The sequence below is a fragment of the Passer domesticus genome, chromosome 1 (genome assembly GCF_036417665.1).
Source record: "Passer domesticus isolate bPasDom1 chromosome 1, bPasDom1.hap1, whole genome shotgun sequence".
Taxonomy (NCBI): Eukaryota; Metazoa; Chordata; class Aves; order Passeriformes; family Passeridae; genus Passer; species Passer domesticus.
Window position 1 is genome coordinate 21504532 of NC_087474.1, and position 17293 is coordinate 21521824.

The 17293-nt window shown below is 36.3% G+C and overlaps 1 long non-coding RNA gene across 1 annotated transcript; it reads right to left on the reverse strand.

The window, feature by feature from the left end:
- Positions 1-11865: 11865 nt before the first annotated feature.
- On the reverse strand, positions 11866-16594 carry LOC135287242 (uncharacterized). The gene is made up of 3 exons (XR_010351046.1): positions 16532-16594; positions 15177-15280; positions 11866-11928 (listed from the first exon to the last, which is right to left on the reverse strand). It is a non-coding gene; the product is annotated as an uncharacterized LOC135287242 (long non-coding RNA).
- Positions 16595-17293: the final 699 nt, after the last annotated feature.

The following is a 17293-nucleotide window of genomic DNA, read 5'->3' on the forward strand; positions in this document are numbered from 1 at the left end:
TGGAACTTGGGATTCGAAATTAAAATAAATCATTTTCTGAAGTCACTTAGATGACTCTGAATCCAGTAAAGTTAGGTTAATCTCTAGAGATCTCATATTAATGATACTTAAATTTTGGACTTATGCAAATATAAAGAGAAAAATGTCCATTGGAAAGTTTATTTCTGAAACAATCTTATATAATGGAAAAATCAGTGGGTCAGAATTCTAAGATTATATACTGATATATTAATATCTACAGGACAGATTTATTATATCTCAATTCCTCCATAAAATTGCATTTCATAATTTGCATAATATTAATTAGATGCAAATTTCCAGAAAATTTGATCAATATCCTAATTTTTCTGGTTTTAGGAAACAAAATATTTTTTGATTTTAAAAGCAGAATTTCCACTTCCTCTTCCAATGTGAAATTGGTAGGCCTTTAAGCCCTTAGCCCTCATCTTAAATAAAAACCTCACTATGCCCACCAAATACCTTTTTCTGAATCAAGGAAACATACAGCCACAAACTAAAATATGCAGGTTTTTCACCTCAGTTAAAATGAATGTGAGACTAGCGAAATAAATAAGAGATTTGTATCAAACATTTTACATTTACATTGCTAGGATAAGAAAACATAAATTCTGAATGGATTCTGCAGGCCTGATCTGACACTTCTGCTGGCTAGAAGGAAGCCAGGCAAAGCCAGTTTGTAGGTTAAAAATTCCAGGACTTTATTAATTCAGTGCTTATTTTGACTTGAATAGCAGAAATAGTTATGCTAGTAACAAGAAATAAAATGTGCTGAAATCATCTTTGATGATGCTCAAGGTGCAAATCTCCTCTTTCATCTACAGCAATTTAAAGTACGGCAAGCATCCTGCTGCTGCATCACAGAAATAAGATTTCTGCTCAACTCCTTGGCAGGATCCAACCAGCACACAGTATAGATCAAATACTACTGGTATAGCCAAGGATGTGGAGACAAATATCAAGGCATTAGTAATTCCAAAACTAGGAACCTTTTAATCAACTCACTAAAGGCAAGCACACTCAGCACAGTGCTGTCACACAATGTAATTTTATCTAAGCGTGCTGAGACCAACTTGGGGAATTGCAGCATTTCAGAGAAATCAGGAATGTTTCTGAGATATTGCACTCAGAATGCACTGTTTACTTGGATTTTTTCATGCTGTGTTCCACAAAGAGCCTGAAGCAGGTCCACTGCTGCTTGGGTATGCAGAGCACCATAGCTGAGGTAAAAATCATTTCAAAGGTGCTGTCTTGCTAGAGGGCACGTCCCACAAAAGATTTGTAGGATATATCTACATTGGCCTTTCACTTCAGATCAGGGAAGTGCTTTTGAACTGGATCTCCCAACCAGTTTCACTTGCTGCTCTCTGCATGACGTTTCAGGGTGGTTCTGGGTCACATCAGCAAGGGCACTTGGGCTGTTGGTGGGGTGCAGGGCACAGGACCCAGGGCGACAGCAGCAAAATCCCCACACTCTACACATCCAGATGTGAGCTCCTCTGTGCCAGCTGTTCTGCCCTGCTGATCCACTTCTGCGCTGTTGCAACACCTGCCTGGGATGGACTGGGGTGGTAATCAGTGATTTCCTTCACTAATTCTGAGACTAACTTGTAGTGGTTATTTTGGGCAAAGGGCAATTTCAATCTGTTCATGGCTGTACTTAATTCACCATAGAATTACTCCAGTATGTTCCATGTATCTAACACCATGTTATATCCAAGGTGTTAGAAAACAGTGCTTTTCTAAAGAAATGAGACACCAAAAACCTATCAAATTTTGTTGTAAACTGGGCACGTAACTGCTGAGGAGAAAATCTTCAGTTTATCATGTGGTGGGTTCACTAAAACACCTTGTCTTGCCACCTTTTCCGTAAAAGAAAAATGTATGCTACAAAAAACGCTTAACTAGCAAACCCACTGCTTGCTAGAAATTCTTGCCCTACATAGCTTGCCCTTCACAGTTGTAATTGAGTTAGACCTTTATATAACAAAATGTGAAGGCAAATGCAAGCTTGGTTCCAGGAGTATCTCCTATTAGTATGGACACTTTAGGAGGTACAGCTTTGCTAAACCAGTATCTGTGACTAGAGAGGACCCACTAGGCATTTTCAGTTCTATCTCCATGTAAACATGTGTCATCTCAGTGTTGTACTTCACTCTATTTGCAGAGAAAGCCTTCCAGGTAAAAAATGGATACTTAGAATTTTCAATAAAGATTTTGATATAGTCTTAAAAGATGGTGTATAAGATTATTGCCTGCATTTTCTTCCTGAAGAAAAATATTAGAAAAAAAAAAAGCTAATTTTCAAAGTTGTTTTAGAGATAAATGATTCGTACCTGTCAGCTATGAAAAAGCAAAGTTACAATAGAAAAAATGGGGGGTACAGTGAATTTAACAGAAATGCCACATGGTTCTTTTTTAATGATGTTGATATTTTAATCCTAGGACACAGATTTGCAAGGTTCCAAATGTTGGCTGAGAAATAAAACCCTGCTAATTATTTTGCTTTTTAAGGAATGACTCTCATTCTTCAATAGATCTTTTTAAAATTTATTATCTGCATGTCAATAAATAATAGGTTTTTTTTAAATTGTGATCATACCAACATTTCTGAGATGTGGATCACTGCCAAGAAAATGGTCTCTTAATTTTATTTTGTGGGTTCCAGTTGTTTTGCAGCATTATAAACCTTTATATATTTCCCCCTCTATGTTTTGCTGATGAAAACTAAGGTTTAGCTCATGACAAAGAATTTGAGTCCTGTGTCACCTCCGTATTTAACAGCACACAGCACAGCAAAAGGATAACAGTCCACGGGGAGTCAAAGCTCAGTGAAAAAACCTCTGTAGGTTTTAAAATCATACTCCTTAGAAAACACAGGTCCAATAAATGCAGTGGCTGTGCAAACTCAACCTCTTGAAAAGAATGTTTTCAGAGATACTCTGAATCCATCCATTCTTAGCCCTTCTTATTTGTTTTTTAGAGAGATAATGATTTACTGATTTTGGTACATACCACTTAGAGCTGAAAAGAAAATTATGTAGAATTGGTTATATTGCTATTGATTATAATTCTGCCTCTGAAAGTCAGAAAAAATATAATGTAAAAAATATTTGATTGACCTTTCTCCTTCTTTGAATAAATTATAACAGTCTGCTATCCTGCTAATCTTCCAAAAATAGAACATGAACAATCTCAGAACTGGGATCTTAAATAGGAAAAATTTAGATTTTCTTTATTATTTTAGGGCATTGGAAAGTTTGCCAGGATATCATACAATGCAGAAAAATAGAGAGATGATGTGCCATCAGACAAGGGAAGAAGGATGCCAAGTTGAATTTTCAGCTATCTCGTTTAATATTATATATAGTCTATGGAATAACCTTTTTAAATACATTAAAAGAATTACTGCATATAAGTGACATGATAAATTCAGAATTGCATAAATTGTAACCTTAGGAAAGAGCCTTTTAGAAAAAAAGCTCTCTGTGAGTTCAAATCATCTCAGCGTAAACAGAGGATGTGTCAAGTAACACACTTAAACAGATTTTCTTTAACTTTGTTCCCACACTCTTGTCTGCTCACGAGGAAGATGTTTGCCTAGAGGTACATGTAAAACGTAAAGGTAAAGGTAAAAGGTGATCTGTGCAGCATGTTGCTCCATAGGAACTTCAAAGGGTTTTCCATGAGGCCAGCAGCTTCTGTGTTTGGAATGATTCTGTGTGCCCTCTTGTTGTCTTGCCTCAAGGTCCTTTGGTCTTACCTTCTTGAATGCTGTGTAACAACTTTACAGCAGAGAGCAAGAACTTGGAGAAGCAGAGTTAGGATTACATGTGAAGATAAATTATGAGGGGAACCTGAGAGATCAGCTGTACAACAGCTACAACAGCTGTCTCATTCATCTCTGGCTATACAACTAAATCTACTACAACAGGCAAAAACCTCAAGGTTTTTTCAGTTTGTTATAATGAGTGGTACCACTTCCCACTGTTTAGTTGTTTCCAAAGGTTCAGAGAAAATTCTCCCTAGCAAAATAAAATATTGTGTGACACCCATGTGTCACATGTATGAACTACTGAGTTAGAGTGACATCAGCCTGCCCTGATCTCATGGAGTTCCCTGGTGATTCCTAGAATCACAGCTTCTCTCTGTTTCTATCTGAAGGAGACTATGAAGTACTGAAATCAGTTGGCCTTTCATGGCAGATTGTTCACTCTCTGTAATTTAATCTATAGATTTGATCATGTGAATAAAAATGAAACCTTAAAAAGTTTTGAAAAATATATTGGTTTCTCACAGAATGTAATGTTCAAATTCAGATAAGGGGTCTTTGTGGAAGCCCCATTAAGACAATACATGGTTTTGATTTTGCATATATCCTTAGCTTTTCCACAGAACATGGACATTTCCAATACTCTGTCTCAGCTTTTTATGGTAGAATGAGCCTTTCCTTAAATTAATGTACATTGTCAATAACACCATTTAATAACACATATTTAGAGACGTAACAATTTATTTGAAGCATCCAGATAAAATGAGCAGCTATTCTAATGATACCATCTAAAGAATTTACTAATCATGCAGATTGTGTCCCTCTTTCCACTGTGGATGTTTAAGCAAAACACAGGATTGATTCAGGAATGGGCAAAATAATTTTTAAGTTGTAAAATTAACATCTTTCTCAATCCTACTTGTTTTTTCATTTTGAATAAAACATTGACTGATAACCTGCTCAAGGTCACTTAAATAGAGGCCTCCCTACAATCTTTCAATACTACCTGTAGTATTAACAAAAAGCATAGAGGATTTCTCAAGATTATCAACATGTGCCTCTAAATGAGTTTCTGCTTTCAATACACATAAAAAAGATGTCTGAATTCAGAAAGTATTACCTTCTTCCTAAATATGCCAAGACCAGTGAAGCTGCAGTTTCAATCTTTAATACTATCTGTCTGTGTAGAAACAGCTGCTAAAGTGGAAGTACTCAGCAATAAAATTTTACACTGCACAATTTCTCAAATTCTGACCCTCTTTACTAAAAGCAAAATGGCTATAAACTGGATAAAAGGGAATTGAGATGATAATATACGTTACAAAAATATTCACTGGTCATGTTAAAACCAACTGGAACATACAGAGTTCTTTGGAAGAGATATGGCATAGAGCTTTTACACTTAAAACTCTGTCTTCTTAGAAATATTTGTGCTGTAACAAGGAAAATAGAAGGAATGAACAATTATGAACACATAAAGAAGAAACTGAGCCACCAAAGAAATGGACATTATGAAAGAAGTATGGAAACAAATTGAAGGAGGTCACAGAAGATCTGGTTTTTGCACTCTGAGTGTAGTTACAAAAATAGACTTCCCCATGAAAGGCCCTTACCTCCCATTTATTCTTCTGAGCTGCACCTATGTGAGAAACTAATATCTGTTGAATACAGTCTTTGGAGCTCTGTATCCACCAATTTGTTCTTCTTTGCCATTGATTCCCAGTTCCTGCAGGGTCCTTTACTCCAATGTCCTTTATAATACCGTGCCACTGAAAAGCTTGTCTTTCTTCTCACAGCCTTTCTTTGATTTTTGATTGTTTTCTTATGTTATTGCTTTGATTAATCATTTCAAATTACTAATCAGCAGAGAACCAGCCCATTTAACCAACTGTTAATGTGCTGATTCTTCCTATCATTTTCTACTCAGTTTACTGCCATATACAATATTTAATGAAGATCAGCACTCCTTGATAGGCAGCTGTTCAACAGCATTTCAACTCTACAAGCAGCACTTCAAAGCATCCCTCTGAAACTGGAGACATAGCTATGCCCAAATCTTTTCGCCTACCTTAGGAGAGAGCTATAAAACACATTTTTCCTGCAGAAGGTTTTCTGGTGGTCAGGCTGTGAACAAGTCTTCTCTATGTCTATCATCTCTTATATTATTTTTTTCCCTGTAGAGTTTTTTATTTCAGGCTTCATTTATCTACTTATTTAATTTAAACCTATTGTATATGCAATTAGGCAATTATTACTAAATTCTTGATGCTAGATGCTTTATTGGCTATTATTATACTTTGTTAGTTACACTGTGGAGATCTGGAAATACATTTCTTTCTCTGAAGGTTTATTTGCTTCATCCTTCTAATCTAAAATAAAAATTCTCCCAATAGCAGAAAACTAGGACATAATATGAATATGGCTATGTATTACAGACGTACTTTGAAATTTGCTGAAAAAACCTAGAGTATTTTCTGAATGGTGTGAGTATAAATGCACATCCAGTGTCTGTTTTAAAGAAAAAAAGTGATCCAATTTTCTGTACCCACCTATCCAGCTCAGGTGTGTGAAACTTGGAAACAGTTTCTCTTTCCGAACAGCTGCTTCAGAGAGAGACCTAACACAAAAGAAAATCTCATCTGTAGCTCTTTCTCTAGTGTTTTCTACCAGCTGTTTTCAACTCCCACACGTGCTGTGTTATAAACCCAAGGGATGTGACAGCCCTCATTTCCTATGGAAGCAAATTAAGGACCTTAAGAGACTCTTGAATTCCATTCCAGCACCTGACTTTGCAGCTTGGAAGCACTGGATGTCACAACTCACATCTCCCTGCTTGTGGGTCTATTTATTGAATACTCATGGGAGCTGGCTTGAAACTGAAAGCTGAAGACAGGTAGGCAGCCCCTTGAACTGACATTTGAATTACCTGCACTTACCTTTATGCTTCCAGCAACAGAGTAGCACAAGATGGGTCTCAATCCACTTGAATTATGAGGATTTAATTTTAAAAGATAAGATGAAAAACAGCATTTGTTTTGATCTTACAAGAGCACACTCCAATCCAAGGACATTTCTTCTAAAGTATTTAATGAGTGAACAGAACTTGGTGATCTCATGATCATGCCACACAATTCATGTGCTCAACTTAACTTTCACCCTGAATCTTTTCACACACAAAACAGCATAAGCATAGGAAACAGGGATTTCTCTCCCTGTACAGAAATCAAGTTATTTGTTACACAGACAAAAAAGTTTATTTGACATCAGGCAGAATCTTAAGAGAAATGGAACTGCACATGTGTGTGTTACTCCTGTGCTTACATACCCTTGCTCAGCATTCTAAGGGTACTTCATTTCTAAATGTCTCTCAGAATGCCAAACCTTGATTTCTTATGAAGTAGTGCTATTTTGGTACATTCATGGTAAGATCACAGTGCACTTTAGATTGTCACTCACCAGCCTTCATAACTTCTGTTTCTGCCATAACTGAAAATACTTGTGAAACTTTATTTTTTCCATTTAAATTTTCACAACCAATTCCAATGTAATAATCTTCTACCTTTTAAAACACTATAACTTGTTTTCTAGCATTAATTTCATTAATGGAAGTTGAAGGATATAAAATGCTAAAACAATTTTATGCAGTTATTTGCTATGATTTTATTGGGCCTACAGGTTCTCTACAGATTTCTTCTTACTTACAGTCCATGCTTCCTGCAGACCACTTAGTCAAAGATACTGGAAAATTTTCCCAAATAATGCAAATTTTCCCTGATGTAAAGAAACTGTTTTACTCTTTTCTCTGACCAACAAGATTCAAATTTACATATATCTCTGTGAACAGATCACATGACACATTCCCTTTTTGACCTCTGTTTTCTTTAATTGTTCTTAGAAGCAGCCTAGTTTTATGCAAACATAATTAAACTCTCATCCTCTTTTCAGACATCCTTTGGAATGCTACTTATCATTAACTACTTTGTGAATTTTTCTCTTCTCAAACTTTCTTTCATTAGTACTTCTCCCCTTTTGTTTTCCCTGTTTACCATTTGTTTATGTCTTTCTAATCACTTTCTAATCATTAGAAGTATATTAATCATTTATTTTTGGAGCCTGGTTCAAGATTCAATTTCATCTATCATCACAGTTTCTATCTGTCACATTAAAACTGAAAGGCTTGTTAAAGGCATTAAGTTTATTATTTTATATAGCATATCTTTTATTTATCCACAGCTTAGATTAGAAGTTTGATTCCTGTTCAACTAGAAACATTTTAAACTCCTGCTACCAAAGAACTACAAGGTGTTTGACAGCATTATAAAGTACATTTCTACTGGCATTAAGGATCTTGAATGCTCCTTCTGTTGATTTATAAAGGCTGCATACCCGAGATGGCCACAAGAGAAATTTGTTCAACAAGTTTTTCTTGCCATGGCAGGCAGATTTCTTTATTTTCCCAGCACAATGGGGACTTTGGAACCTGCAGAGACAAACACAGGAGCTAGCTTAGGACTTGGAAGTCAAATGCAGGGGAGGACAGCCCAGATGTAGAGCACAGAGACTGACTAACCATGGCTACCATGGTACAACAGAGGTCAGTGAGTTTTGAAACAGTACATGAGCAAATTACATCTCCAGTCAGGGGAGGAAATACATTTGATCTATGAACATGTCAAAGACAGGATGTTACACTGCAGGAAGAAAAGTATAATGAAAAGCATATTTTTTACCTGTGAGAGGAAAGAAGTCCACTGCATCAGATTTTCCACACTGTTGTCAATTTTTCCACTGGAGTAATTGTCTGTTGGTATCCCACTCTTGTTAAATTAATTTCTCAGAGAAAAGCATGGCACACAGAAAAGCTGAATGCCATGGGCATAATTCTGTTATGTTAAGGGTCAATAATACCACTGTGCCTATGGGGTTCCACACATCTGAATAAGAGAAGGCCCCATTGGCCATAAAAACAGGGTTTTATTCCAGTTCTGTTCCCAGAAATGTACAAAGACAGCAAAACAATATGCAGCAGGTGATCGGGGTATGAACAGCTGAAGTCTATCCACAGGAGTCACACTGTCTGATTTTGGACTTCACATACAGTGTCTGTTATAACACCCATCTCCAAGAACGGATTATAGGTAATGGAACAAACTCCACATATTTCTGGAGAGGTCTGAATTTCTGTTTGCCCAGCAGTCCAATAAGACAAAAACCAGAGAGCAATGGTATTCCTGGAAAACTGAGAGCATGTAGGAGTTACTATAACACAGTAAACTGGGATATAGGAATGTTTCTTGATCTTGAAGTGGGAAAAGAAGCTTAAAAGAAATTATATTGAGAAGAGAGACTGGAAATGGCCTGGGAACTAAAGATCTTAGCAGACATCAGATGGTATGAGAAAGACTGAAAGTTACTAACTGAAAAATGAGGAGGAAATGTTTTCATAACAATATTTAATTGAAAGTCTGTTCAAATAGAATTCAGTAAGCTCTCATTGTCATGGTTTCTCTTGCATTTCTACAATCTATTAAGTAAATTTTTGAATAGCAGCACTCCAAAAACTAGTATCCAGCTAGGACAGCTAGGAAAGAGAGTCTCAGAATCGTTTCTTTCTGGTCCCATTTAACTCCTTGTAAGAAGAAAAACCCCTCAACCTCTAAAAAAAAAAAAAAAAAAGTTGTTTTGGAGCGAACACTGAGGCGAGTTAATGTGACCTTGATTTTGGACAAAATTCAGAGAGCAAGGAGCACAGCATCCAAGCTGTATGATCTCCATGGACCACACTGGGACAAAGACCAGAGAATCCTCTAGATAAGCAGTAATGACAACCATACAGAACTCAAGGTGTTTTATAGGTCCAAAATCAGAGACATCCTATACATCCTATACATCCTATACATCTTTACTAAAAAATAAGACTTGAAGCAAAATCAAATGTGGTATAAAATCCTGCTTGAATGTACTAATGGCAAATCATGCCAGCTCCCTTCTTCAACAAGATAACTGATTTTTAAGACTGAAATGGATATGTTGTCTTCAAGAAATTTTCCTGTGCTCATGCTATGAGAAATCATCAATTAAAATAAAGGCTGGGACTACAAGAATTGAAGGTTGGCAAAACTGAAATTAAATAATCAGTTGTTCTGAAAGGAACAGTTTCATTGTAGTGGAGTTTTTCAATAAACAGTCACCATTAATGACCACAACATGGTGAGATTAACAGTAGAATAATTTAAAAATTTACATGGTTAGATGACTCTAAACTTGCATGGGAAGAAATGATGTACTGGGAAACAAACAGGAATTTATACAGGAAATTTATATAGGAATTTATATAGGAAAAGGTACAAAGACCCACAATCAGGGCATATAGCAAGGATTTCTGCCATAACCTGGGAAGTCATTGGCAGGGAAATGCTGATGAGGAAGGAAAAGAGCACTGCAGTCTTGAACTGTTGGTTAGTTTTAGATACAATTTGCCTACTGCTGCAATGCCTTCATGGAAAGCACAGATATGATCTTAGGTTATATCAAGTGAAGTCTGTACTCCTGTGGGAATATGAAAGATGACTGCTATATTACCAGATCTCACAGAGAACTTATCTAGGTGTACATCTTTCTTTTCAAAAAATGGGAACTCAGACTGGAAGGATGCTGAGATGATTTGGAGGCTAGAGAAACAAGTACTACAGTGAATACTATAAGGATTTGGCCTGTTTATCTTAGCAAAATGAAAGTGAGCGAATAAGATGGGTCTCTACATTAGAAGGATAAACACCAGGGAAAAGAATAATTAATTTGGACAAAATGCAACAAGTGCTCTGGGATAAATGTATAAATGTGGTTATGAACACATTTAATTAGGAAATTAGGACAGGTTTTGTCTATGGAGCAGATGGTTACATTCAGAATACAAATATATCCTTCAAATCAAATTCTGGTTAAAGATATGAGGGTACAATGCTGTTGGATAGCTGCTGCCTACTTCAGGTAAACTTGGAGATCATACTGCACCCATCTCATCTAAGGGTCACTATGTCTACAAATAAGAACTTTATCTCCACAAGGACAACTGATTAAGTCTTTAAAATCTAGAAAGGAAGTATTTACATTTGAAAGAGAATAAGGCTTACACACATGGGGTAACAGGAAACTCATGTTTTAAAAATTCTGACACTTCAGACACTTTTAATTCTAAGACTCAGTTGGAACTTACCAGCCAGTGCTTTCTTAGTATTTCCTCCTAAAAATACTATTATGTTGTGTCAGGAAAATTACTTGCAAACTTTGTGAGGTTAACATTAAATTCCCATTCAATTAACAGAGCACTTTGTGAATCTGCCAACCAAAAATATATTTTTGGCATCCTCTGGGTATTAACCAAACCATTTTTTTTAAGTGTAATGTATAAAGTACCTGTGGCATATTTCAAAAACCATTGTCTACATGTCCTGCTGGGGTTTTATTTTCATTTAAAATTCTTCATGTATTTCCTTTTCTGTCTGTCAAAAGATTGCCAACATATCCCCTTAATTATTTATTAAACACTTTTAGCTTTCCTCTGTTTTATCTTTGTTTTTTTAATCAAACCAAACAAATTGTGTCAACACAAGAAAAAAAATCTTAAACATGAGAAGAGATGAAAACATTCTCTCAGTGATTGGATGCCTGTATATTGAACACAGAACACAGTAGTTCCTCTGCACTGATTAATATGACACACACTGAAACAAACACAGGGCAAATAAACACACAAAAATAGGGCAAATAAAGTCAGAGAGAAAAATATGCAAAGAGAGGAAAATAATACAGAAAATAAATATATGGATTTAACTCCAGCTGTTTGTCTAAGTCTCTAACTAGGAAATCCATTTAACAAATTCAAGGAGACTAAGATTCCTTAACAAGTGCTTTTTATTCAGTATTCTTTTTCATATCTGAAAATCTCCAAAACTTTAGTAAATTGCCTGTTCTGCACTGTGTAGAAACACCATTTATTAAGGTCAACTAAGTGTATCAGAATCACACTTGTATCAGACTTGAACTTTGGGAAGACATGACTTGAACAAAAACCTACCTGATATTTCTTCTTCAACATCTTCAATGTCAGTTGGTTCAACTTCTATTTCTTAAGGTCTCTGAAATGGCCAAGGCATTAAAAGATTGTTTCTGTTAAAATTTAATTTTATATATATATATATATATATATATATAAAACAGTCAATGCTCGTTATATATATATATATATATATTTTTATATATATATATATAATATATAAATATTTATATATATTTTTATATATATATAAAACGAATGCTCATTTTATCTATTTTGCTCTTTTTCATTCTAAGAGAGTGACGCGTTTCCTCCCAGTTCTTGTTACATTTTATAACTTTATGTGTGTCTCTGTCTACTGGTGCATGTGCACATGTGTACATATAAATAATCCATATATATATAATTTTATAATACATTAAATTCCTTCTATTTAAGTATATTTTTATAATTTTATAATATTTGCCTGTGTGAACTTGGGTGTGCCAGTGGAAACTAACACACTGCGTGGTTAGCAGTCTGTATAAACAGACTTTCAGGAAGAGGAGGATTTGGGTATTACAGTGACATAAATATTTTGGGACTTCATTCTGATGTGACATATCTAAACATATCACCTTATTTAAGAACATGCTAGACTTCTTGGCAGCTCAAGATAGGTGGAATCCAGGCCTCGGTTACTAACAGAGATATTTCTGGAGGTGTATATATGCATGTCAGGCAGCCGGTCTTTTCTGAACCTTTCTCTTCAATTTTTAGCTTGAAACTTTCTCAACATGGGATGAAGCCTAAATTGATGCTGATCCTCTAAGCTGGCCTTTATCTAAATGAATATCCAATACACAATGAATGCTGCAGATTACCTAAAATTCAATGTCCAGAACCATTGAAATTAGGGCACAATGGCATTTCATTTGTGATAGAAAGTAGACATTGTATGTCCTGGTTTAATACAAATATGATACCACTACAGCTTTAGCAGCCAAATAGTGTCAGGGTAAGGGTAAGAAGGTGGTTCTCATTTTTAGGAGTACCCCCATTTTTGGCAATTACTATAGAGGTAGGAATCTCCCTAAGGCTTACTTAATCTTGGTAGAAATAATAATTTCCATCTTTCTTTTCTTAGAGAGTCTGAAAGGAAATACTTTTATTAACCAACTCTCAGTGCTTAGTGCAATAATGGCATTGATTTTGTGTGCTGGTTTTGCTGGGGTGAAGTTAATTTTCTTCGCAGTAGCCATCATGGAGCTGCATTTTGGATTTGTGCTAAAAACAGGGTTTCTATTGCAGAGATACTTCAGTTATTGCTAAGCGTTGGAATTTTAGATGTTAAAAGTGCACAGATAGTGTCTCCTGCATAGTGGCTTCCTTCTCTTCCCCCAAACTTATATGCTAAGGATGACACAATATGGTCTGTGATGTCCACTGGGTCATTTGGGTCAGTTGTCCTGTCGTGTGCCCCCGCCTGATTCCTTGTGCAACCCAAACCCACCCAAAGGTGGGGTGAGGAGCAGAAAAGACCTTGACACTGTGAAAGCACTCCTCATTAACAGCAAAAAAACCCCTCTGTATTACCAGCAGTTTTCCTACCACAAATCCAAAATGGAATCCACACCAGCTACTGTGGCGAAAAATAATTCTACCCCAGCCCAAGCCAGCACATTCAGCTATTTTTACGTCCCAGCATTAATATCCTAGATATTTCAATGTCATTTGCTAAACCTAAAAATTGTATTCAATCTATCCCATGGCAAAGAATTTTCTACGACTTTTGCACATATGTTAGGTACACAGTTCTCTATGCATTCTCATAATTTGAAAGCAAATCTTTATGTGTTTTAGAACCAAACAACATCTGCAAAAACTTTTTAATTTGTTGCATGCATGATACAACTTACAGAAAACAACAGAATATGGAAGACCAGCAAAGACTTTCCCTCTTCAATGAAAAATATTCTGAAATCTAATTATTTATTATTTGCCCAAATGAGGGGTTAATATTCAACAATTTAATCTGATTCTTAAAAGGTGCACTAACCCTTCAAGAGTTAGGAAAAAATCCCAACCAACCCCATCTTTTTTTAGTGCCCAGCAGAAATGCTACAACGCATTCCTTCAAATACCTGCAAAGCACAATTAGAATTGTATTTATGAGTTGTCCATCTCTTGCCAAAACAGAATAAATTTGACCTGATTTATGTGTCCAATTAGAGTTATAAGAGGTTTGAGGGTTTTATCAGTTTACAAGCCAAGGGCTCTGGCAAAAACCTTTGTGTCATAATAAGTCTAATAAATTGAGCAGTAATTTGTGCCATTCACAGGTAGCTTCCAAACTTCTGTAATGAGGTTCTTCAACTTTGTTAATTGTTACAACTCTGTTATAAATTCCGGTTTTGCTTACCAAAATGTCTTTGAGGAGAGCTGGGAGATAATATGGCTAATTCTACCCAGCAGATTTGCATTAGCACCCACTCACTATTGGGGTTTTCACCACTATCACACTTCCTTAACTTATTTTAAATATTTTTCTTCATAAAAAATGACAGATTGTCAAAAATGAGATTCACAAATTCTATGCCTATCTACAGAGGAGAGTAATGCCAGATGTTTGGAATCCCTGAGGACCCTTGCAAATAAAGACTTCACAAAGTTTGTGTTCTTTGGTTGCAAAGAGACAACATTAAAGGCTTAGGGAGAGGCAGGGGTGGAGTTACAAAATAAAAGTTGGAAGCTGCAGTCAAACTGAACTCTCTGACTTAGGCATGGTTTCAGGTCAAACCTTCAAACAATCTTATTTGAGGATAAGAGTCAGGTTAGCTACTGTGGTTTGACTCTGCTCCAATTCAATTGATCCTAAGGTCAAGTAGACCAGATGAAAAACTCTTGCAGGAATTTGCTTCATTCCACACACTTCATGCTAAGATATTTCCACGGTGTGCTGCCTTTAGGATGGTTGTTCATTGGACCAATTTCTGCATTTAATAGGCTGCAGATAAGCTCCTGGCTTACCAGAAAAGCACACATGTTCCTTAAAAACATTATTTTGTGTGTAGATTGTCCCAGGGTCGTTGTTTCATATAAAGTGGTTTTGCATTTAAAGAGATTATAAATCCCCAATTTCTCAACTTCACCCAAACTTCCCCTATAGTACTATGTGAGTATGAAAGCTTAAAACACAATAAACTCTAGTTTCTGAAGATAAAGTTTGCACAATTAATTAGAAACTTTTAAACTGGATTGCAAATTGTAAAACACTTAATAATGCATATCTAAATTTTAACAGCAAAATGGTTTCTTCTTAGGAGCTCAAGAAATAATAGTCACCCAAACCTCTTGTTGCAGAAGGTAAGGATACAGAATTCATCAAATTACTCCATCTGCTGGCTGATTTCCTCCAATCCTGGATGATTTCTCTTAGCTGTGTATTCTTGTCCCTTTTTAATGCAAATGAAACATTCAAAGCTTGATCAGTGTCCTTTCAAAGCAAATGAAATATTCAGGGTTGCCTTTGATATTCAAAGCACTTCCTGGAATCATGACTCCCTCTTTTCTCTCTCCATTTCCAGTTTAAGAAGACCTTTACGTTGCAATTTTAACATATTCTTTCTTCTACAGAAGGCACAAGACAAATGTTTTAACACTTTAGTGGCTTTACTAGCCTTTCTATGTTGCACATCATAAAAAGTATAAATTATCCAACAATTTGACTAATCTTATGATTTTTGTTGTGTTTCTGTTTTTCCATGGAACATTCACGACGCTTTAGAAATACAGATGTCCTACTCTTTAACAGAGTACTCAGAAATTGTGCCTGACTCCCATCCTTCCCACCTGTAACCTTCCTACTGAATAGTCTTCCCTGCACCCTCAACTGAACTATTTATAGGAATTCTACTTCTTCATAAGGCAGTGTCTACCTGTATCTTGTATTCAGTCATGCTCAGCCAGTATTCATTCAGGACAGACCCATGCCCCCCCTTTTCAGGACTTGTCCACAGCTACACAATTCTCTGTACAACCTTTCCTCCCTCATGCTTTCCATATCACTTTCTGAATATCACCACTGCCACCCTTCTGCAAACACATTGTGATTTTTTTTGTAATGGGACCATCCATTATAGCACATAAATATGTCTGTATTTAAACTGATGGCACTTCTGGTTTATTCAAGGTGTTGAGCTAGTGCAGGAATAAATAAAAGTGTACCTCTAAAGAACCAATTTTGAAAACTAGAAAGTACAACTTTCTATATTAAATTATCACAATCTACACATATCCTAATTTATGTGAAGGTTTTGAGGGAGATGTAGTTTAAGATTAAGGCTTTTGTGGTCTCCAATATGCTTCCTTGGAATTTCAATTCTTGCAGGCCAGGGCATATTCTGAAATAGCAAAATGCAATGAGCAAAAATATTTGCAGTCTTGAATCAGGATTAGGCACAGTAACAACTAGAACTGCCATTCTAGAAGTTTGAATTGATCAAGGCAACAACTGCTAAGTGCAGACACATAAGCAAGCTGCTGGAAGTTATCCACTTCACTAACAGAATAACAATGCATTAAATTAAACGCACTTGGGCTTGAAACTCTCTCAGTGAACACCTAGGTTTCTTTGACATTCAGTGTATTACACAAACTACTTTAGTGTTTACTCACAATAACCCCCGGACCTGCCAGCCACCAACCTGAGGCCCCTGTTGTGCTTGGTCCCAGGTTCAACTAAGCAGGAGCTCGGGCCTCTCCTCGTCTATCTGTGCTGCTTCTCCATGCACAGGTTGGAAATGCTCCCCTTACAGGCCATGCTCCCTGTGCCTGCACTAGAGATGGCCCTAGGCAAGAGTGGCCACATTTTTCCATGGGTTTCATCAGAGGGCCCAAGTTTAAAAGACAACAAAGAAAAATGATTCAGCACACAGATAAGGGCTTCACAAATACTTTTATCAGTTTACATCCTGACAAGGTTGAGACCAACGGCCCACAAATGGAAGAGTGGGTCAATGATTCTCTACAAAGAAACTTGTGTAACCCAAGCTGTCGATCACTTTACCTCAGGAAAGAAAGAAATGCAGAGCGCAAATAAGAAACTGAGTCACTATGCCTCCCTACCAACCCCTCCTGAGCAAATTAAAGCTGCCCTCCCATTCTAGAAGCCACAGAAAACAGTGAGACAGAAACATATATATCACCTTGAAATGAATCCCCTAAGCACACAGCTGGAGCAGCACAACAAAATGTAAATCATATCTGTTACCACAAATTTGGGTTAGTGCAGCTCAAGGACTCAAGTATATACAAACTGTAGACAGGAACTTTTGGGTGAGAGAGCCCTTTTGGTCGGATAAAGCCACTCATAAAGCCACTCCCACCTTTTTGTACACCAAAGAAGAGATGAAAGAAACTTATTGTTGGAAAAGAAATATGGGGAAATTAAAACAAAAAAAAAAAAA